The sequence below is a fragment of the Vicugna pacos genome, chromosome 30 (assembly GCF_048564905.1).
Source record: "Vicugna pacos chromosome 30, VicPac4, whole genome shotgun sequence".
NCBI classification, from domain to species: domain Eukaryota; kingdom Metazoa; phylum Chordata; class Mammalia; order Artiodactyla; family Camelidae; genus Vicugna; species Vicugna pacos.
In genome coordinates this window covers 5,858,843-5,882,199 of record NC_133016.1, presented here as the reverse complement: position 1 = coordinate 5,882,199, position 23,357 = coordinate 5,858,843, and the positions used below count along the sequence as shown (strand labels likewise).

At 39.6% G+C, this 23,357-nt stretch overlaps 1 protein-coding gene and 1 long non-coding RNA gene across 3 annotated transcripts in view; one reads left to right on the top strand and one right to left on the bottom strand.

The window, feature by feature from the left end:
* DOK6 (docking protein 6) overlaps positions 1-23,357 on the top strand; it is a 272,876-nt gene that overhangs the window by 111,996 nt on the left and 137,523 nt on the right. The window lies entirely within an intron of this gene.
* Positions 16,401-23,357, bottom strand: part of LOC116278872 (uncharacterized) — a 29,311-nt gene continuing 22,354 nt past the window's right edge. For both annotated transcript variants that reach the window (XR_012065758.1, XR_012065759.1), the window contains one exon: positions 16,401-16,529. This is a non-coding gene — a long non-coding RNA (uncharacterized lncRNA). The remainder of the gene's footprint in view (positions 16,530-23,357) is intronic.

The window sequence follows — 23,357 nt, the reverse complement described above, 5'->3', positions numbered from 1 at the left end:
GTTTCTGATGGATAAGTCAATTTCTTAAAACCTGTCAATTCACTCAGAGTTGGCGGTATAATTACATGGTTCTTTTCCCTTAAACAATTAGTGGGATGAACTGTGTTAATGTATTCCCTGCAAAGCCAGGGTCAAGAACATACTCTGGAGCCACACTGTCTGAGTTCAGCCCCTCCGTGCGCCCTGATTCCTTCTCTTGTGAAAGGGACCAGTAACAATTTCACCTCATGGGTTTGCAGTAAAGATTTAGTATCAGAAGAGCAGTGCCTGGCACATGTTAAGCATCTGACAAATGATCGTGAATATTATCATCCTTCTATTTCAAGAGTCGATCCCGGTCGACTGTATTGAAACATTATTATTAATAGACTTAAATTCAATTTTCTGTATCACAGATTTTTACAGCTATAGTCACAGTTGAGACAGGCCTGTGAATTGCTAGTACTTTCCTAGACAGGATTTGACATCAGGATATTGACAGTGTTCATAAAAAGAATGTCCAAGAACTCCTGTTTTTAAGCTCTCCAACAGTTTAAATAGCAAATGAAATACTATTTTCGTGTTGCTTTTGAGACCTCATCTCTTTGTTTACAGTCTTCATGGCCAAGGAGGCTTTCTACGTCCATCTGCTTGCATTCTGGTAATTTTATTCTCCTGGAGCATTGTCCATTTTATCCTGATTTTCAGATTTCTTTACATCTGACAGGGCAAGACCGCAGCCTCTGTCATTGACTGCCTGGGTTCAAAGGATGGCTCCCTACTCTCTAGTGGTGTGTTTGAGAGAAGGTGACTTCCCTTCTATAAACCTTGGCCTTGTCATCTGTGAAAGGACAGTTATAGAAGGTACTAAAACTGTTAATCACTTAGCAGGATGGCTGGGGCTTAGTAAGTTCTCAACAGTCTTAGCTCTTATTACTATAGAAGTTATTATTCTAATTTTCTTTCATTTGTACACACGTTCTCTTCTCATTACTAATATTTTGGACTTGGTGTCCTTCTCTTTTTCCTTCTAAACTGTTCACAGTGGTTAGGAATGTATAAATTTTTCTGTCTTTTCTCACACGAATAGAAAAGCAAGGGGGAGAGTCTAGGAAGTGGACTTTGGGTGCCTGGGAGTGATGGTAATGGTTGACGGTAGAATTTAAGCTGGATGAGAAATGGGTGTGAGGACCGCAAGGGGTGGTTGAGCTCAAAAATATGTTAGGATCAACAGCAGCTCAGTGGTCTTGGTGGAGTTCAGAGAGCGCTGGGATTGAGAGCTCCGTGGGATAAACTGGAAAAAAAATAAGAAGTACTGACCTGAGGTTAGAATGTGTAAAAACACTTTTAACGAAAGATGTGAACTTCAGTTGTTAGAATTTTCCTCATGGGATAAAGTTAATTCCTCAATAATAAAAGATGGTGCCTTGCCCATAGCCATGTCCCACAAAATAGAAGTTGTTGCCAATCATGTGGTTTGAAATAGAGAAAAATGACCTTAAAATATATTTTAAATAATATAATTAAAAGTTCATCCTTTAATACTTTTTGTGCTGCCTTCTTGGGAGGATTTGAGCTTTACGAAGAAATACGTTATTTTAATGTCATGACTTGGCAAATACTCTTACGTACAGTAACAGACATTGTGTTAATTTCCCTTTTGAATTTTTCACTTTTCCACGGGTTAAGTGTCAGAAACATGTAACACCCACTGTGCCTGCTGCTGTGCTAAGAAATGTCTCATAAGAAATCCCATTTAATTTTTTAAATGAATCCTTTCTGTTTATTGTGTTTTCCAGGCATGTGCATTCTTATTAGTTTATAAACCCCTTGCCTTACTTTTATGACATTTTCCAGCTCTGTAAGAAGGGAAAATAGAGACTAAAGAATTATATCTTAGTCCACAGTTTGATAACCTTTGTCTTCTGTGAATTCAAGCTTTGTATTATGGAAGCACAGCACACTGACATCTGCAGGATTTATTTGTTTTGATAACTAATTTCTTGGGCAGACTATATCACAAAGCTGCCTCTTAATGTCTGCAGCCGAAAGCATTTTTCTTTCGTGTGTCACTAGAAATGCTATGAAATAAGCAAGAGGGGTTTGTGTTTAAGTGCCCTGTTACCATTTGCTTCAGGCTATGTTTTTCTGTCTTTTAAGTGTACTACTTCTAACAACATGGCTGTGGTTCACTAAATCACTCTGAATTTGTTTATAAATAGTGAGGCAGATGTAACCAGCAAATTAGGTTTAATGCAGGTCACCATGGCTCCTTAGATAAAGAACTTGCAGGCATTGCATGGAAATTGCAGGATGACGCAAAGAAAATTGAACTTCAGAGATCTGAACAACTGGTCAGTGCAACAACTATTATTATTATTCAAGGGGTACAAGTATACAAACAAACAAAAAAACTCCCTGACCTCGAGACCCGCTCTCACTTGAGAATTTTAGGAAGATAAGAATTTGTAGATGTGTACCCAACTGGAAAGAGAAAAAAATAATCACTCCCGTCCACCACTACCGCTCCTGAATCATGAAAGTGAAATAAATCCGTTTGCACTGGCAATGCCATCAACCTCTTTCCACAGCACTTTATTTATACACTGTGATAATTACTGTGAACACTCCATGTATTGTATTAGGGAAGTTTTCCAGTGTATGGAATAGGTGATAAAATCTATAAAACATAACTAAAGTAAAATTCAACTTAGGTCTAAATTTGTGGAACATCTGTATTGTCTGGATAATATTGGCTCATCGTGCGCATAATCATTTTTCCGGGAAAAGGTTTTCATCTTCTGTGAAAGTAGAGCAGTAGAAACAGATGAACCCATTCAGCCAATTATTAGCTCTGTGACTCGAGGCAAAATATTAAATCCCCCTCATGATGGTTGCTAATACTTATCGAAGACTCGTGTTTCCAGCACTGGGCTCTACGCTATGAATTCATTTTAATCTCCTAATAATTCTCACAAAACTCATAGTAAGTAGTTCCAGTTTTAGAGGTAATGGGATGAAGGCACAGAGAGGCTGTGATGCCCGTAATTTGTAGGAGTTAGAGCCAGGATGTGAATCCGGGAATTCCACTCCTGGTTGCTGTATCACATATATTTTAGATTTAGTGTTTTTATCTGCAAAAAGGAATAATTTTTAGTGCTGTTAAAAAAAAAAAAAAAACAGGCATCATAGATGTAAAGCACACGGCAGAAAGTAAGCCTGTTGTGAATGGTAACTACCAGCGCTTTCTGGCTCAGACAGCTACCTCTACTATCCATGTTTGATGTAGACTAAGAGGCCAATGCCATTTCATTGTTTGGGGCATTCTCATGTTTAATAAATCTAAAAGCAGTTTAGAAATGAATTGGCTTTATTTACTGGCCCCTGAAATTCTCTCTCCCTTTTCTGAATCTATCCTTAGTTGAAAGCTATTTCATCATCACCGTCACCAGTCATCATCACCCTCTCGTGGTGCCAAAAGATTCAGTAAATCTTTATAATTTTTACTTCTGTCTTCCATCAGTGGAGAAAGACAACTGCCTAATATATGTTTAAAACATAGCAAGCTTTTGTAGCCGCTTTTGTAACAAATGCCAGCAGCAGGATTGTGTTTCATGTTTTATCCGTTGGTAATCTAACCCAGATAGAAAATCAGGGACGTATGAAAACTCTCCTGTTAATCACTTGGCCATCCCATTGGATCCCTGCCATGTGCAATTCACCAAACGAAAGCTTAGCCAGGGATGAATTTCATGAGAGAAGTACTTTCTGATTCTTTTTAGGGGTCATATTTTTAAATTAATTAACTGATTCCTCAGTTTTGTTTTGTTTTGTTTTCCTCTTACGCCATTTTTATTTGCTATTGAATTGATAATGAATCCTGGCTTTTGAATCACTTCAGCTTATGTATTAGGAGCCAGTCTCTTCCCAACTTGAATGTATAAAATAATGGTTTTGTGCATTCTTGTACTTTATGCTGCAGGGGTTATAATCTATTCAGTACAGTCCTTTTCCCTCCAATCTGCTTTTCTCACCTTTTTTGAAGGTCAGTGCTATTTTGAAGCCTCTGTACATCCCACTCTACTGTGTATCACCTGTAAATTTTTATTTTTTTAAGTAGTGCTTTTTAAGTCATTATTAAAATATGCTGAAGGCTGAAAAACATTTTAGACCAACTTACAAGGCAGCTCTAGAGAAGATCAGAAAACTAGTTTTCTTCCATTTTTTCTAGCATTTTCTGTGTCGTTTTCACATAGGTAAATGCCCCAAACGCCATTTAAAAGGCTATAAAGCAGTGTGAGTAGGTGACCCAAGAATGCAGTAAACTCTTTATTAGTGTCAAGACCAAATTAGAATTCATTTTAAGGTCACAAGTTGGAGTGGTTTTATTACATCTTCATGAGTCAAAATCCTAAGAGGAGCATGTTTTATAGCCAAAGAGTCAGTTTGTTTTATAATTTGTCAGGGAAATAAAATCTGTGGCTTGATCAAGCTCTCAGGTAGTGTTTCTCATAAAGGTGACTCACCTTTAATTGCCTTGGTTGAGATTTCTGCTTTTAAGAATAAATTTCACAGTAGGTCATACACATAATGAGGCCCCATCTATACCCAGTCAACCCTGAATCAGACTCATTATGTCTGTTACTGATAATAAATATTTATCTTTGTTTCATAAGTTTAAGGTCAAATGAACATGCTCATTTGTGTAAGTTCAAATCCTGCAAATAGGAAAAAGTATTCAAGACTTAAGAAGTATTTTTTTAAGCAGATATCTTAATTGCTTCAGAAAAGATGCAAATCGTTTAACAATTTTTCTATGTCAGCAGTAGCGGCACTATTAATTTCCATTTTTATGTGCTTTCTTTGGGTCAGGCCCAGGACTCAATAGTTACGTAAAATTTTGCAACTCTATGAGAAAACATTCATAGATTTATGTCTAGTTGTTTCAAAACATATTTAATTTTTTTTCAAAACTTTAATTCATAAATACTATCTCTATGAAAATAAAGTCACTAAAAGGTTTAGAGTTTTCATGGATAGACCTAAATGAATTCTCAGATACGGAGCAGGGAAAGGTGGTCCCCACACCGATATTTCTAGACAAAGTGAACATCAGCCTATATTAAGATTCACGTTAAAGTTGCCTCTAACGCACTTGACTTCAGATAACACCGAGTTCCGCTGTTCCCTCCTGATTAGAAAGACAAGTTAACGTTATCTGTGCCCTTTTCCCTCTCCCCTTATCTCTTTAAACCCCACCTCAGTCCATCCATGTTTACTTTATTGACGATGACGACCAGAGAAAAGAATATATACACCTTTCTGCCTTTCTTTATACATCAATTCGAAGAGTATTTCTTAAACGTTAGCCATATAAAGGCTTGGTCCAAGACATTAAGGATACAGCTGCAAACAAGCATGCAGGACTTCAGGTCTGCAAAGAGCTTATAATCTGTAGAAGGAGTCTAAAGATAGAAGCACAACAAATAAGTAAAATGTTTAATAAGTTGGTAATAAGTTCCTATCAAGGATATCAACAGGAAGAACTGGCCTTACCCAAAGGAGAAGTAAACTTGCTCATATCTTTATGGTGGGAGGTAGGCATCCAGGGAGGTGAGGCGCCTTCCCTCCCACAGACACTGGGAGATGGGGCACTGTCTTCCTTGATGTTCACGTTCCAGGGGGTTGGCTCTCAGGTCATTCTTGGGTGGTAGAACTGGCAACAGGGCTCTTAAAAGACTAACTTCTAAAAGGGGGCAAAGGACATGCTCTAAGAAAAGGGAGAGGGAGGACCTCTGTGGTTAGGCCATCTGGATTCTGTAATAAGGGTCAGGATGAGCGGGGACCTAGAGTCAAGCTCGGGGAACGTTAAGACTCTTAATCACCTTGTAGACTGGTAAAGACCATGGTGGTTGATATGGGCAGGCACTGGAGGGCATCACCCTGCCGTGTCATGATCTGATTCACGTTTCAACAACAGAAAAAGCAGGGCACAGGGGCAGAAGGAGAGATGAAGAAGAAGGCCTGAGACCTGCTGAAATAGAGGAGAGCTGGGTGGTGCTGGCAGACAAGGAGGACACCTCAGCTGGCAACAAGCATTTGCCTGCAAATGGATCCAGCTTCCATGGCGGCCATAAGGAGGGGATGGAGACACGGAAAAATGTCTGCAGGTGTGTTTAAACCAGAAGTTGCAGCACCTTACGTGGTGCATCAGAGAGTTTTCTACTGCCCAGTGAGATGCTTGGATGATGTTTTGTAAATAATTAAGCTTCCTGCACCCGTCAGTAGTCTTCAAGCACAAATATCTCAGGTGTCAAACCAATCAAGTTTGAGGACGGAGGAGACTTAGGGATCCTAGTAACTTGGTGGAGTTTATCCTTGGAGCGCTCGCTCTTCTGTATTCTGTATTCATCATCCACAACTTACATTTGTGTATAAAATACAGAGCTGTCCCTTCCTAAGACTGCATCAAATAGAAAAGTTCACGGTAATCACTTTGCCCCTTTAAATGAACTTTATGCATAATGTACCAAAAAAAAAGTTGTTTCCTAAAGTGGTTACAGGAAACAATTTTTAACTTTCATTCCTCTATAAATAATACTTGAAGTAATGTATTTTACATTAGAATAGTGTTTTCCCAAATTGTCTTCAGTAGACCATTGATTTTTTTTTTGCAAGGTTAATAATTAAATGAAGAGAGGATGGTTGATCAAATGTTTGAGGAATATTGGATTAAAGAGAGTTGAACAACTTACTGTACAACTCAGTGCATCTAATACGTTATGGTAAGTTGGGCCTCTCTGAGGGACAGGTACAGAGTGAAACTTTTTTAAACATACTTTTGACTATGGAGTTCCTTTTTTTAACTTCTGACTACAACTCTGAACTGTAGTTCTGTAGAGACACATAGAAACAGTTTTTACATTTATCGGGTTGAAAATGTCTTAGACATTGATTTAAGTAGGAGAATAATTCACACCTTCATGTAGAAAAGTTTCTTGGATGAATTGGAGCAGGACTTACGTGTGCCAAAGAGTTTACTGAAGGCTGAGGCCAGCTGGGGTGGTGGTGGAGCCATACGCAAGCCACAGACATCAAGATAAAGCACTGATCCGTGATACCGGAGGGCACCTAGCCCCTGGCTGCAGGAATGACCCTATACTAGAAAAGAGCTGCTGATTTATTCACCAAGGCTGAAATACTTTAAGGTCTCCTGGCCAATCAGAGGGAATGTTGAGGGTCTGCCAGTCTGAGGATTATAGTTCCTGCCAAATTAACCCAGCAGCTGTTGTGAGTGTATTCATGCAGCTCCAAATCTATCCAGTAGCTTCCTTTTATGGTCTTTATAGCCTGGTTCCCCTGGAGCAAGCCAGGAGAGTGTTGTGGTCTTTAGAGACATAGCAAGTGGCAATATTTCTGTAATTTGCTTGGTGTATGAAAGCTCAGATGGAGGTAGGGTAAGATATCAGAAATGACTGTTGCTCATTTTTTTCTATCATACTAGACAGTCATATATTAAACTTGCTCCTGACACGTTTCACATACCACATTCCATGCCTAATTAAGAGTGGCAGCCTGACAGGCCCTTTTCCTTTGTCTTTTCCTCTTCCAGCCTCTGTCATTTCTTTTTGAAAGAAATTTGCGATGTAAGTTTATTTTACTATTAATTTATTTCAAAGTGGGATAGAAACCATCATCAGAACTTGACCTGGAGGAACTAGTTGATATTTTTCTTTTATGATTGCCAACCACAGTAGACTCACTGTCCTACGCAAGTCCCCACCTTGGGTGGCCGAGCAGAGGCACACGCCTCGTATCACCTAGGGACATAAATTGAGACTTTCTGTGGAACTGGGTAAGTCGTGTCAACATGTCAGTAAGAAGAGAAAGTGAGACATTTAAAAGAATGCTGTTGAATCTTGTCCTGGTGGAGTTAAGGACTGGAGTCCAGTATTTTCATTTTGAAGGACTGATCCCGGGTTGATGTGCTGGTCCTGAGGACTGTGTGTCCCAACCCAAACCTTCCTTCAGCTCTGGGCTTCAGTGTGCCTTCAGCTCTTCAGCACAATTCCAGGAGAAGCCGTAATACACAGTTTGACTCTATTTGCTAGTCATTTTTAACAATTTCTTGGTTCTTCATGAACACCTAATAGGTAAGGCAAGTTTACCCTGCACACATAGCCACCTGGCATTTCTCTACATGCAGACGGCGAGGATTCGAGAAAGACCCGAGAGATCTAGTCAAACCCTCATCATTTTTGTGGAGATGTTTCCAAAGCCAGCTGGAGAATGGGTTCTGGGTTTCTGACTCCTTTGCTCCTTCTCTTATGCCACGCATCTTTGGAATGAGAGGGGGGAGAAAAATAATAGCCCACCTTGTCAAATTCTATTCCTTTGAATTATGTTTAAACATTTAGTAGCATTTATGCTAAAATGTATTTTACTTTAAAACTTTTTGCATGAGGAAAGCTATATAATTCTTCACATTCAGTCATTTATTATTCATGAAATCAGAACACAAATAGACTGTCAGAATACAGCCAAAGGGCTGCATTTAGACTAAGAGCCTGGGTGTTACCATGTAAAGTGCCATAAAAAAAAAAAGAAGTCATAATAATGGGGGGTGGATATATCATTCTTGCTGAGAAATGTCCCCCAAGTTTTACAGAGCATTAATCATTATATCCATTTCTCTTTTCAAAGCTCCAGGCATTATTTTGGATTTCTTTGTTCTCTGTTGAATGGTTACATGATACTCTGACTGCATGTATTGCTTTGTGCATTACAAATCTTTGTCAGATTCCCATGAAATGCTTCTGTAAAATGTTTTCAGTATTGCTGAACACTTTTTGTGTTATTCAGAATAATACAAATTTATAGGCCTTTTCTTAAGATAGTTTCCCAAAGCTGTGAAAAATAGGTACCTTCAAGTAACTTTCAACATTTAGAAATGCAAGTAACTGAGGGGGAGCTTGGCAGTCTGCAGGGGTAACTCAGATTGTTAAGTAATCAGCATCCAGGTTGTTGTGTTCAGCGTTGCATTAGGGTGCATTTATTTGCATCCTAAATTATTCCTGTTTTAATATGGTATCTCAAGCTAAATCTACCTTGAAAAAGCAGCTCTTGTCTTTGCTTTTAAAGACACATTTCACAGTGTTCATCCTGGATCAGGTATCAACCAAGGAAATACACGCCAAACAGAGGCTGCCTGGGAAGATATGTTTGCTAACTGTCTCTTTGGATGAGAAAATCTGATCACTAGGGGTTTGGAGAAGACAGAATTATTAAGTGTACAAACCCAGTGTCTTCTGAGGCTGCTGGATACTCTAGAGAATTGCCAGCCAACAAAATCCTGACAGTAATTTGTAAGTAGAATTTGAGACATTGACAGTTAATGTAGGACTGGAGACCTTCAATGAACAGCATGATAGTTCACTGCACCTAACTTGGAACCCCAGCCTTCATCATCTTCTATCACTGCTCAGCCCCACATTGACCACCTGGGTCATTGTGCACAATGTGATCTTGCACGCAGACTGCCTACTCCGACTACCTTGTCCCTCCCCAAGACCTCCCCCCACCCCTGACCTCTAAGCTTCACTGAGTAAGGGACTGACCCAACCAATACACTGGTCAGTGTGGCCACTTGTCAGTGTAATCAAATATCTCAGATTACTTAGATGCACGTCTCCACAATGCTAGATACAACCATCTGACTTGAAAACAACTGTGGTGGAAATATGCACATGTGAACAGACGCAGCGTCCGAAAACCAAAGCATTAACCTTCTCATTTCATGGGCCTCTTTCCTGAAGATACTCTTGTCTTTTTACCTCTGATCCTTTTTATCTCTACTCACTAGTATTTACTCAATTTGAAAATTATTATGTGGGTTGTATGGCTGAACTTTGATTCATTTGTTGTCTTCAGTATTCAGATATTAACCTGTCTTCTTGACTTGACTGTTGAATAAATGCCACTGTCCATAACCCTAAACTTTTATCCTTGAAATTAAGAAACCTTTACCATTGTTTGGTAATTTAGTAAAAAAGCATTTGCATTTCCTTTGATGACCTGCAGTAAAGCATAAAAAGTATATACACTTTATTACTAAAAGACAAGTTTGGTTCATTTGTCTTAGAAGGACATACTGTCCCAGCTAGTAGAGAGTAGAATCTTTGAGTGCTATCAAACTTAGGTGTCTCGGCATGTGGAGTTCAGGAATACTTCTGTGCGTTTTCCAGTCTTTTCTCTCTCCTTATGTTCTGAGTTTTCCATTTGAGTGTATAAGTGGTTATTTTAAAATTTCCATAAGTCTTACATTCAATTTCTTTCTCTCTAAAATATTATCAAAATAATCTTCTAAATTCTAGAATTAGGGTGTTCTGTTGTCTTGTTGAAGGACCACTGTATCAGAATACTGTATGTAGGATAGAACCTGGAGACACATCCTCTCATAGATAAAATTTTAAATATTCAAGTCACCTTGCAGCCTCTGACAACTAAAAATATCCTCTTACTTGGAAGCAATAAATTCAAAAGATCTCCCTAGATATGTTTCTCAATATTTGGAAATACACAGTTTTGGTAAGATACTTTTAAGTAATTTATTTAAAAATAACATTTATTGATAAATTCATAGCTAGAAACATGTACAGAGTTTCATACAATACATAGAGAAGCATCATTTGGAGCAAAACAAAACACATATTAGAATCCAGCTAATTTAAGAAGCAACAGTAATCTAATGTTTTCTTTGCCCTAGTACTTTGTTTTGTCTCTACTGAAAAGACATAATGAGTCAGAGAGACTGTTCTGGCCGGACGCCATCCTCTGTGGCCACCACCAAGTCTTCGGTTTGAAAGTTCTGGGGCACCATGATTTACACTAATTTCAGCCACGTCTGCCCTTCATTCACCAACAGTTACTGAGTTTATAGCTTTAGGTCAGGATTCATGTACACTTCTTGTATGGACGTTGGAGAATCCATGAATCCTGTGACTTTTTCTTCTGGTCTGTGTTTTTGTGACTTTAATCGATTTGTTCACAACCATTGTTTTAATTAATGGTTTTCTTCCCAGGGTGGGTGCAACATCCTCACAAAATAATAATAACTAACAACTATTAAGTACATCCTATTTGTCAGTGTATCTATAAGGCTCTGGCTTGAATTAATTTGCTTTTGCTCAAAATAATCACATTCAGAGAACAGTCCCATTTCACAGATGAGGACATTAAGGCAGTTTAAGAAATTGCCCAAGCTCATGCGTCTAGTAACTGACAGAGCTGGAATGTAAACCCAAAGACTCCTATGCAGAGCTTATACTGCTAACGGTGAAGCTGAACTTCTTGAGAATATAGCTTGTTTTGTCTTCCAGGATACATTCTTCCCTGTAGGTTTCCATTTATCTTCTCCTGTACTCCAGATTCTGCAGCTAGGTTCTACCTTGTGAGTTATTTTGGACACAATTTAGAGTTATATGCCAAATTTTTATTGAATGGGGATTTTAAATTTAGAAAAATGAATCAAATTTTTTCCTCTCAAATCAATTTTAAATTAAGCAGATTATATTCTAAAAAGAAAATGTTTTAACTACTGAAATACAGCAGTTTACTTACTGGATTAGAGAAAGCCGTCTGACTCATCACTCAGTGGTACCCAGGCTGCCATTTTCTCTCTTGAATTCTGACAAAAGTGGAGACGTGCCATGATGGGTAGTTTATATTGGAGGGATGATTTGAGACTATTTAATAAAAATTTTAACTCAAAACAAAAAAAATTTCTGTACTGAATGTTGAATATGGGGAAATTTTTAAATGACTGTCATCAGCTCCACTTTTAGGTTTTCAGCGAGCAAGGTAAGAATAAATATGAGAAAGCAATATTGAAAGACTTGCATGAGAAGACGGAAGAAATGACGATCAATTTAGTAGTGACTTTGATCTGATCATAACTAGAGGATTATAGGAAAGTTCTCTCCCAGCTAAAAAAGTACAATATGATTCCTTATCTTCTTCTCTTGAAAAAAAGTTCAAGCATAAAATATCTGAAAACGGAGTTAGATGGCTCGACTTCAGTACTGTGCCCTGCACAAAGCAGTCGTGTGGCCTTGGGTAAGCCAGTTAGACATTTAGGCTTGTCTCTAACTGGGGAAATAATCATGCCTCTTCACCTGTATATCATGGTGATCATAAAGATCAAGTGAAATTTTCTCTTTTGACGACTTGTGGACACTCAAAACTTTATGTGCTTTTGAATATCAGTTTAAAATTACACTGTCACCCCCAGTCCCCTGCCACTGCACACACACACATCCAAGAACTGATAACGTTTTTGTCATGTGCAGGGAATCTGGCAGAGTGGTTGTCAGGATAACTTGGATTTTAGTCCCAGTTATTTCACAGTTTAAGCTGTAACTTTAGCATGTCATAAATTTTCCAGTTCTCAATTTCCTCTTCTATAAAATAAGTTAATTAGACAAGGTGATCTCTGATATGTATCATCAGTCCTGTTTCCACAGTTTCTGCATCCATGGACTCAATCATCCGAGGATGGAAGTTTTGTTTTTTTTTTTTTAATTTTTCAGAGATTTCCAAAAAGCAAAACTTGAATTCTATGCACTGGCAACTATTTACATAGCATTTACATTGTATTAGGTATCATAAACAATCCAGAGATGATTTAAAGAACACAGGAGGATGTGTGTAGGTTATATGCAGACTTCGCCGTTTTAGACAAGGGACTTGAGCATCTGTGGATTTTGGTGTCTGTGGAAGGTCCTGCAACCAGTTTCCTATAGATACCAAGGGACAACTGGATTCATTTTCTGTGAATTAAATATAATGCAATGAGGGGGAGAAGATGTTATTCACCAGAACTAATTTACTTATTGGTATTTATTAATTCAGTGAATATTTATAGGATGCCTGCTTTGCTTGGGGTTAGAGAAATGATCAAGGCAGATAAAATCCAGACCCAGAGAAAAATCTAGATGAGAACACAGACAACAAACAAGTACACAAATGAACATGTAATTTCAGATAATAGTAAGTTCAGTGAACAAAACCAAGGCAGAGTAAGAGATCAGGGAGTAACAGAGGGTACAGAAACAGTTTTCAATTAGGTGTCCTGGGAAGGTCTCCCTGAAATGGTGACAGTTGAGCCAAGTCCTGAACGGAGCAAAGGGACTAAGCTATGGGAAGAGCTAGAGATCTGGGGCAGTGGTTTGAACCATAGATGCGCAGGCACCAAGGTGGCCGGCGGGGCTGGAGAGGAGTCAGGGAGGGGAGAGTAGTGACAGGTGTGGACACAGGGCTGTCACTTGTGGGTCTGTGATCCGCTCACGTCAGCTTTCATGTATGGAGTGAGGACGACGTCAAGGGTCACTTTTTCTACGTGGACGTGCGGTTGTTCCAACACCGTGTTTTAAGTAGACTCTCCTACTCTTTGAAATATATTAGTGCTTAAAAAAAATGCACCGATCATCCATGTGTGGGTCTCTCTGTGGATTCGCTGTTCTGCCTCTTTGATCTTACATGTCTGTATTTGTGCCAGAACTGCTCTGTCTTAATTACTTAGGGTTTTATTTGTAGTAAGTCTTGAAATCGGTTTGCATAAGCCCGCCAACGTTCTGTTTTTCCAACATTGCTTTGGTTTTCTTGGTCATTACTAACCACCACAGTTCAGGATGCAGGCTCTCCCAGCTCCCCCATCCTGTTGGCCTTCTGCGTGCTACGCATGCTGTTCCAGCAGTAAAGTCTAACTTTCCCACGGCAACGACTGGATCTGTTCTCTGCCGAGGGCATAGTGCTGAGTCCAAGAACGACATGAAAGTGACTCTCACTTCAGCCGGATCCCTACTGCTGATTCATTTTGTGTTGATTTCCTAGCGCGCTGCCCACATCAGGTGTCCCAAAGCTGAAATATTCTTAATGCTTTAACTATTCAATTCTTATCGGGTTACTTTGCCCAAAACATTACTGATAAAATGAAACATCTTTCATCTTATGTATATTATTTTTCAATAATTTGTAATTTTTTCTTAAGAAAAACCCCTGAACTATGTGTTTAATTTCTCCCCCCTTTTCTGTTCTTTACTTTCTCCATGTTCACTGGCTTCTTTCTGCCTCTGACAGCTCAGGCACCCCTGTCTTGGGGTCTAGTTACTGCTGCAGCTGCCAGCACCAGTGGGCTCCGTCTGACATCACCCAGGTGCAGACTTACGGTGCACACGCTGTGTGCCTCACTCTCATCTCCGTGGCTGTCCACATGGATCCCAAGGCTCCGGATGCCGTGGGATCCTGATGGGCACTCATGCTTGGGCAACCGGAAGGTGTAGGGGAAGTTCGAAAACCATGGTGTAAACCCTTCCCCAGCTGGAGGTGGGATCCGGGGGTTAAATGTGAACAAATGCATTATTTTTTCTTTCCAGATGGATGGGCTTGAGACAGGCTTTTGCGACGTTTCACAAGACAACTCTGCCAGATCGAGAACTAATTTGCACGTACTGGTGGCAGCTCAGTGGCACATCTCTATATCGGCTTTCCCTTTCCCCACTTCTCCCTCCCTGCTGCCTCAGGGAACGTACTGTCTAGTGAAGTAGTACCACATATGCCTTTGCTTCGAGCCTTGGTTTTTCTAACTGCTCGAGCTGCCATGGAATCAGGAATGGCTGTAGACAGCACACCCTCAGATAGGTTTTGGGAGCTGGATTGCTCCCCTGACAGCAGCGGGGATCAGGTTTTTGATGATGAGCATAGTGACCTCTCTTGGCAGGCGGTAGCACCCCAGTCACCCAGACTCGCCCTTGTCCTGGGCTGGGATGAGGCGCAGGGGGAGCAGAGGCATGGAGATTCGTAGTGACTGCATATCTAGACTTCCCACGTAGATAGTGGACACAGTGCTATGCGTAGCATCTCCAACCACTAAGAAAGCGGTTCAGTATCTGGGGAGGGCTCCTTTAGATTTTGGAAAAATCTATGTATCATATTTTGGAATGTTTTTCATTCCAAATGATTTACTTGGAGGGATACCAGTTTCCAGGGGACTCGTGAGCAAGTGAGGACTCTTCAGCACGTCCTGGCTGTGTTGAAGGCGTTCCTGTGCCTGGAGCCACGTTACCCAGGAGCCCTGTAGAGCTGCCGCTGTCTGTGATGTGTGAGAATGCCGCCCCGGGGCCCTGGCAAGCCCCGTTGGGAATCCTGCAGTGCGGAGACCTGGGGGTCTGCCACGGGGTCGTGCTCTTTGTGGAAAACTGCTGTCCAATATAAAACTGTCCCTTGCGTGATTCTGGCCTTAGCAGGGAATAATTATTAAACCACGGGGCACTGAGTGCCAATGAAGCAGGAGCCACCATTTGTGAGCTGGACATTAGCAAACCTTCCACATCTCAAGGTCAGGTGGCCACAGCAGTGATTCACTTTATGATGGAAATACTCAGTGTCCGATTTTCACAGATACAGATGACACAAGGTGTCGCAAGAGCAGGTGGCAGACACCCTCCCCCATCACACATGTCTCCTGCCTTGGCACGTTCCTTCACCCCACAGCTGTGGCCTCAGGGAGATTCTCTGTGACCTGCTGAAGACGAGACGGTCCAGACATGGCTCACAAGTTAGTCAGCACGCTAGGGCCGTGCCAGTCAAAGGGGGGCTGGCCGTTACAACCCCACTCACGCCGTCCCTGAAGCACGAGAGAAAGGAGAGTCTTCTCAGGGACCTAACTTGTCTGTCCCAGGCGTCCTGGGGTGGCACAGGCTAAGACGCTTACTTGCCACCTTTTGTCACAACCTGAAGTTGCTTTGTCACTCTTGGCAGCTGTCGGTATTTTCCTGAGACAGTGATCGGGGCTGCCGGGAATACCGTGCTCCTAAGCCACCTTTGCTGTTCCGGTACCGCGAAGCACGTGCGCTTAGGCAGATGAAGTCCAGTTAAGTGAAGTTCAAAATCGTCTCAAAAGCCAAAAAAATCAGAAAGGCAGCAGTGCAGCCTGGGAAGTGAGGGTGTGAGCAGGCGAAGTAACTTACAGGATGACTGGAGTGGGGAGTGTGGACCTTAAAAAACATTGTCTTTAAGTCCCGAATGGCAGAGCCCCCCCCCCCCACTTCCAGTGCCACCCCCGCTGCCTGGCGCAGAGTCACTCCCTTCAGGAGAGCACACCCCCCCGCCCACCCCCCGCGGAGCTCCCTGGTCTCTCTCAGCCAAATCGCTCTTCCCATTCACTTTATTCTCTCATCAATCTACAAAACAGCCCACTGATCATCATTATTTAAAGCAGTGTTTTCTGTAGAAAAGAGGTCACAAGAGATGTTCAGAAAAATGAATCTTCATGGTTATATGAGTCTGGGAAATACAATATACTATGTCTCCCCTTTTGAAAATTCATCAGGTGCATTTACATATTAAAGGCTTTAAAAAGAGACTAAAAAAGCAATAAAGAGACACTTTTATCCTTATTCAGTTCAGCAATTACCAATAACTCCGTTTTGTCTCTGTTTTAACCATTTGCTCCCAGCCTCCCGCTCCAGTGCTGCTTTGCCCTCTCTTCATTCCTTAAGAAAAAAAAAGAGAAGTGATCATCATTACCTTGAAGTATCCATATGGTGCGCTTGTGTTCACAGAACTTTAGAATTCAAAGGGACCTTAGAGAGTATCTAATTCAGTGGTTCTCAAATATTTTAATACACACAGAAAAATTTTTTTATCTTCTTCCTATATACACGAGTTTTGAAAGAAGTATTCCACCAATCACGTGACCTTTTTTATTCAGCAAAGTGTTATATATTCATCTCTCAGAGCCTTTGATTAAGTGAGTTACACATTGGTTTCTGTGGTTTAATAACACTTTCAGCAAAATATCAAAGGATAATGATATTTTAGTTGGCAAACTTTTTTAAAAAAATGACACCTTAATTTCCATGATCTCCTAAGGATAGGAGATCTACCCTTTACTTACACTCAGATGCTCACAGATCACGTACTTTGGTTTTGAAAAGGTTGTATGTCCTACCCAAGGCCCACGATTTTTTGGTGGACAGGGACCATAAACCCAGAGCTCCTGATTTCCTAACCAGTAACCTTCCTGTTGCCTTTAATGTTTCTCTAGAGATTGGCAAACTATTTCTATAAAAAGCCAGATAAGTATTTTAGGCTTTGTGGGTCATTTAGGCTCTGTTGAAACTACCCAACTTTCCCATTGTTGTTTGAAAGGAGCAACTGAAAATACAAATGGGTGTGATTCTGTTTCAGTAAAACTTTTTTTGCAAAAGCAAAGAGCACGCTGAATTTGGTCCTCAGGCTTAGTTGGCCAACTGCTGTCACAGTGCATTCTGTCATACACCTGCCCAGTTACCAGATCACCTGGCGCTTGTAGTGAAATACAGATTCAGTTGTCTCTTTTCTGATTCTAATTTAGGATGGGGCCCAGGAATCTGCATTTTCCAAAACATATCAAGTGGCTTTTTTTTCCATGGCAACACTGATCTAGGGTATAGTTATTCTTGCTTTGTTGTATTAGAAAACCACAAATGTTTATTTCTAGTCTTAACTGATTAATAATGACTTTTCCAATACATATCATGTCAAGGCTGAATCAAAAGGATTCAAATATTTGGCTTCAATTTGGTTTAGCAGATTAGATTTATAATATTGATTTGTGGTTTAGTTCATGTCACTGGTTCCTATTTGAACTCTTGAATGATTTATTCCTGGTTCTTCAGCAGTTCTTCAATCAGAATAGTTCAAAGAAGGATGCAGAATTATCCCCTAAAGGACCAGATGCTTGCTTAAGAGAATGTAAATATATATATATTATATACACCCACGTATGTACACATATATGTGACAGCACAAGAAAGATGGCCCGTTAGAAACGGGGTTTTGTAAAGCAGCTACAAAGCAATAAGCATTAATGTGATCCTGCACAGTTGACAGGATACATTTTTCTCATTTGATATTTACAATCCTAGGAGATAGGTCTTTTGTCCTCATTCTGTAGCTGAAGAAACTGAGGCTCAAATCACACAACTGGTAAATGGAATTGGAACTTTTAAAATTTCAAATTCAGTGTCCTTTCTTCTATAACTGAAGAGTTAGGAGCCAAAGACTGATAATAATGACAACAACAACAACAAAACAGAAGGTAGAAAAATACATGAGCCAAGAAAAAGCTTTTTAGCACAGTGTCCGTTTCTCCACTACTGTGAGAATGAAAGGAAATCTAAGACTCTTAAGAGCCACTTCTCAGGAAATCAAGAAAGAAATTTGCAAAAACATCTCTCTAAATGTCTTTCAATCTTGGGACTGTCTTAGTGCAAACTCTTTACAGCAGTGGAGGGCCCTTTCTGCAGCTTGAGAAAACACGGTCAAGAGCCCACACTTGACGGAGATGTGCGACGGGGCTGGGAAAGAGGAGAGCTTGGGCGATCAGGAAAAAGGATTCCCGGGAGGCGAGCAGAACTGGCTCCTCACCTGTCACCTCTATAAAGTCTTTCCCAGCCGTTCTCTTCCAGCTTTCTGACAGCCTGACCAGCTCCTTTGAGTCCTTGGGCACACTTGTCCGCAGGATGCCTTTCTTATTCTGCTGTCACCTGTGAGATGCTAGAGGATCCTAACGAGAAGCCTTATTACTGTTTTATTCCCTACCAGTTAGGGACTAATCAAAGCACAGCCTCTAATGCGTAGAAGTGATGGAATGACTTCAAGAAATAAGGAAAAAAGGGTGAGGAGGTGGAGAGGGAGAGGAGAGACAGAAATAGAGAAAAGAAGGAAAAAAGTGACTGCCAACAGAGCACATGAGACATGTCATCATTAACTGTGCAAGAAATACTTGAGTATCTCTACTCATTATATTCCTATTTCTGTCCTGTCTCTAGACTAAACAAGAGGATAATGATCTCCTCCAAGATCCTTTGTTCTCTTCTGATTTTCTTGGCTGGATCACAGCCCTGTAAATTGATGATGAGGGTCAACTTTCTGTTCCCAGGTGACCATGAGCACATTGAGCCAATATTTCTTTTCTTAGTGATCATTTTACCAAGTTCTCCTGACTCTAGCATCCCTGCTCAATTTGTTGCAAATGAAAATGCCAGATTAACCTGTAACATGGTTCTAATAAGAAATTACCAAAAGTCTGTGATGTCTCCATATTGCCTAATACAATTTGAATACCTTGGCCGGCCCTCAAGCCCTTTGCATGCCAAGCTAGGCTCACTCTCCAGACTTGCCCAGTGCTGCTCTCTTATTTCCAACTGCCTGAGAAATTGCTGTTCACAGACATGCCCAAAATACCGCCTCAGAGTGGTACTCCCACTCTTTACCATGGCAGTTCTCTACCTGGTCTTTGAAACAGGCTCTCAAATGCTGTCTTAAAGAGGTTCTCACTGTCTTTAAGCTTCTTTATCAGTTTGGGTTCTCCTGGTAAGCAATTTTTAGCTCATTTTTATCTTGCGGAGGCACACACGTCTAAGAAGAACACTTTGGAGTCAGAAACTTGTGGACTGTGCAATATCCCACTCAGTGCCATCGGACAAGTTGCCCAGCCATTTGGAGTCTCTGTTTCAAAATTGGCAAAGTGGTTTCTAGAGCAGTGTGTTCGTTCAGTTTGCATGGCCAGCAGCAACTGAAAAACTTTCCTGAGAAAGTTCTACACTCTCATAAACTTTTAGGTGCATGTACGTAAAGGAGGCTTGACAAGCATTAGAGAGACCTCAGTGATACGGAAACTTATGTCCCCTTCTTGTTTAAAGACTTTTCTGAAAATAGAAGTCCTAGAAACCAGTTCCATGCCATCAGGGTAAGAGCAGACGACAGCAGAAACAATGAGACAGAAAATTGGTTGAGAGGTCCAGAGAAAGTCCTTTCTCTGGCTGCAGGCAGGGACTTGGCAAATGGAACCCTGCTAATGAACGTAGCAGTCTGAACCACCCTGGGGGAATGAGAATGAATTTATCTTTATTCATTTGTTTATAAATGACTTTATTTTAGAACTGGGATACAGTGACTAAGAGGTTATCAAATAGTTGCTCAGGTTTAGAAGCATCATGAAGCTTGGTACCTCCCTTTGTTTTTCTCTTTTTTTGGGTGAAAAGTACTTTCAAATTTTACTTTTATCTTTTACTCTACACACCTAGAAAGGGAAACTGTGGTCACATTCAAATCTTCATGAGCATTTTAGTTTCCTACAGTTATTTATTCTAATAGTTGAAGTGACTGTTAAAAAATAAATTCAAAAGTGTATTCTGTTGAATTTCAGAATATTTGTAAGTTAATTTCAAACCAAAATTACAATAATTTTGCTCCTGAAAAACAAAACTAGCAAGAAGAAAGTGCATTTCCTTTATCTTTTCCATTGGAAAAAAAGGGTTGAAAGGATTTATTCCCCACTTGCCACTGAGTATGATGTTAGCAGTGGTTTTATCACATGTGGCCTTTGTTTTGTTGCGGTACGTACCTTCCATACCCATTTTATTGAGAGTTTTATTATAAATGGGTGTTGAATCTCATCAGATGCTTTTTCTACCTCTATTGAAATGATTATGAATTTTATCATTTGTTACTATGATGTTTCACATTGATTTGTGGATATTGAACCATCCTTGCACCTCTAGAATAAAACCGACTTGATCATGGTGTGTGATCCTTTTAAAGTATTATTGTAGTCAGTTGGCTAATATTTTGTTGAGGATTTTTACATCTATGTTCATGAGAGAGATTGGCCTGTAATTGTCCGTTTTTCTGTTGTCCTTATCTGGTTTTGGTATCTGAGTAATGTTGGCTTCTTAAAATGAGTTACAACATGTTCCCTACTCTTTGATTTTTTGGAAGAGTTTGAGAGAGATAGATATTACATCTTTGAATGTTTGGTAGAATTAACCTGTGACTCTGGTCCTGGCCTTGTGTGTTTGGGAAGCTTTTTGATAACTGTTTCAATCTCCATACTAGTGATCTATCTATTCAGATTTTCTGCATCTTCATAATTCAGTCTTGAAAGGTTGTATGATTTAAAGAATTTGTCCATTTCTTCTGTGTTGTTCAATTTGTTGGTGTATAGCTGTTTATAATATTATCTTATAATCCTTTGTATTTCCATGGTGTCTATTCTTATTCCTCCTCTTGTTTCTGATTTTATTGTAGCCTTCTGTCTTTCTCAGCAAGTCTAGCTAAAAGTTTGTCAATTTTGTTTATCTTTCCAAAGAATTAGCCGTTGGTTTCATTGACCTTTCCTATTGCACTTTTAGTCTCTGTTTTATTTACCTCCACTCTGATCTTTGTTTATTCTTCTTTTTCTAGTTCCTTAGGTGTAAGTTTAAATTGCTTATTTGAGATTTTTTTTTTTTTTTTGCTTCTTGATGTAGGCCTGTATTGCTGTAAACTTGATACCACTTTGGCTGCATCCTATAGATTTCAGTATATCATATTTTAATTTTCATTTGTCTTCAGGTATTTTTTTAATTTCTCTTTTCACTTCTTCATTGACCCCATAGTTGTTCAGTAGTGTGCTGTTTAGTGTCCACATATTTGTGATTTTTTTCAGCTTTGTTCTTGTAGTTGATTTCTAGTTTCATTGCAATTGAAAAAGATGTTTGATATGATTTTAATCTTCCTAAATTTATTGAGGCTAATTTTGTATCCCAACCTGTGTTCTGTCCTTGAGAATGTACTGTGTGCATTTGAAAAGAATGTATATTCTGCTGCATTTGGATAGAATTTTCTGTATAAATCTATCAGGTACATTTGGTCTAATGTTCCACTTAAGGTTACTGTTTCTTTATTGACTTTTTGTCTGGATGACCTAATCATTGATGTAAGTGGGTGTTAAAGTACCTTACTATTATTGTGGTGCTATCAATTTCTCTTTTTAGGTCTGCTAATAATTGCTTTATATGTTTTAGTGCTACGTTTGGTGCATATATGTTAATAACTGTTGTCTTCTTGATGAATTCTCCCCTATGTCAGTATATAATGTCCATCTTTGTTCTTGTTACCTCTTTTGACTTGAAATCTGTTTTGTCTGATATGAGGTTGGCTACACCTACTTTCTTTTGGCTGCCGTTTGCTTGAAGTATCATCTTCCATCCCTGTACCATGAGCCTGTGTTTGTCTTTGGAGCTGAGATGAATCTCCTGAAGGCAGCATATAGCTGAGTCTTGTTTTTTAATCCATCAAGCAACTCTCTGTCCATTGATTGGTGAATTAAATTCATTTACACTAGGCTGATTATTGATAAATTAGTACTGCCATTTTATCTTCTGTTTCCTGGTTGCTCTGTATTTCCATTGTTTTTTTTTCCTTCTATTTCCATCTGCCATTTTAGTTTGGTGGTTTTCTATCATGTTTTTCTCAGTTTATTTTTTTTATGTTTAGTATCTCTTCTCTAGATTTATGTTTTATGGTTACCATGAGGTTTGTATAAACATCTCATAGATAAAATCATCTTTTTTCCCTGCTGCTAGCATCTTATCTTCATATACTATACAAATTGTGTCTTTTTCTTCCTCCTCTTTTATGTTTTTGTCATCTCAAATTACCTCTTTTGATGTTGTGAATTGGTTACCAAATTGAAGTAGCTATAGACATTTTTATAGCTTTTTTTCCTTTAACCTTTATGCTATAATTAAGGATTTAACAACTAATTCTGACATAGAGTTGCAATTTTCTAATTCTGTGCATTTATCACCTTACTCAAAGTTTTGTATACTTTTGCCTTTTTGTTTCAGTTAGAAAAGCATCTTTCAACATTTCTTTCAAGGCAAGTCTAGTGTTGATGACCTCCATCAGCTTTTGCTTGTCTGGGAAAGCCTTTATTTCTACTGCATATTTGAATGATAACTGTGCTGGATACAGTAGTCTTGTATGACAGTTTTTTAATCTTTCAATATTTTGAGAATGTCATTCCACCCGCTCCTGGCCTGTAAACTTTCTGCTGAGAAATCTGCTGATAGCCTAATGGGGGTTCCTTTGCAGGTTACATCCTTTTTCCCCTGGTTGCCTTTAATATTCTTTGTCATTGACTTTGACAGTTTTAATACAATGTGTTTTGGAAAAGGTCTTTTTGCACTGAGGTGCTGAGGCGTTCTCTTAGCTTCATGGGCTTGTTTATCCAGTTCCTTCTCCAGGTTTGGGAAGTTCTCAGCTATTATTTCCTTAGATAAACTCTCTGCTTCCTTCTCCTTCTCCTCTCCTTCTGGGAACCCTGTTATCCTCATTTTGCTCTTCCTAATAGAGTTGATAAGGTTGTAAATATCCTTCATTATTTTAGATCTTAATTCTCTCTCCTCTTCTTTCTGTATCATTTCTAGATTTCTGTCTTCAAGCTCATGAATTCTCCCTTCCACATGGTCTTCTCTATTTCCAGTGCTTTTTAATGGATTCTTCATCTC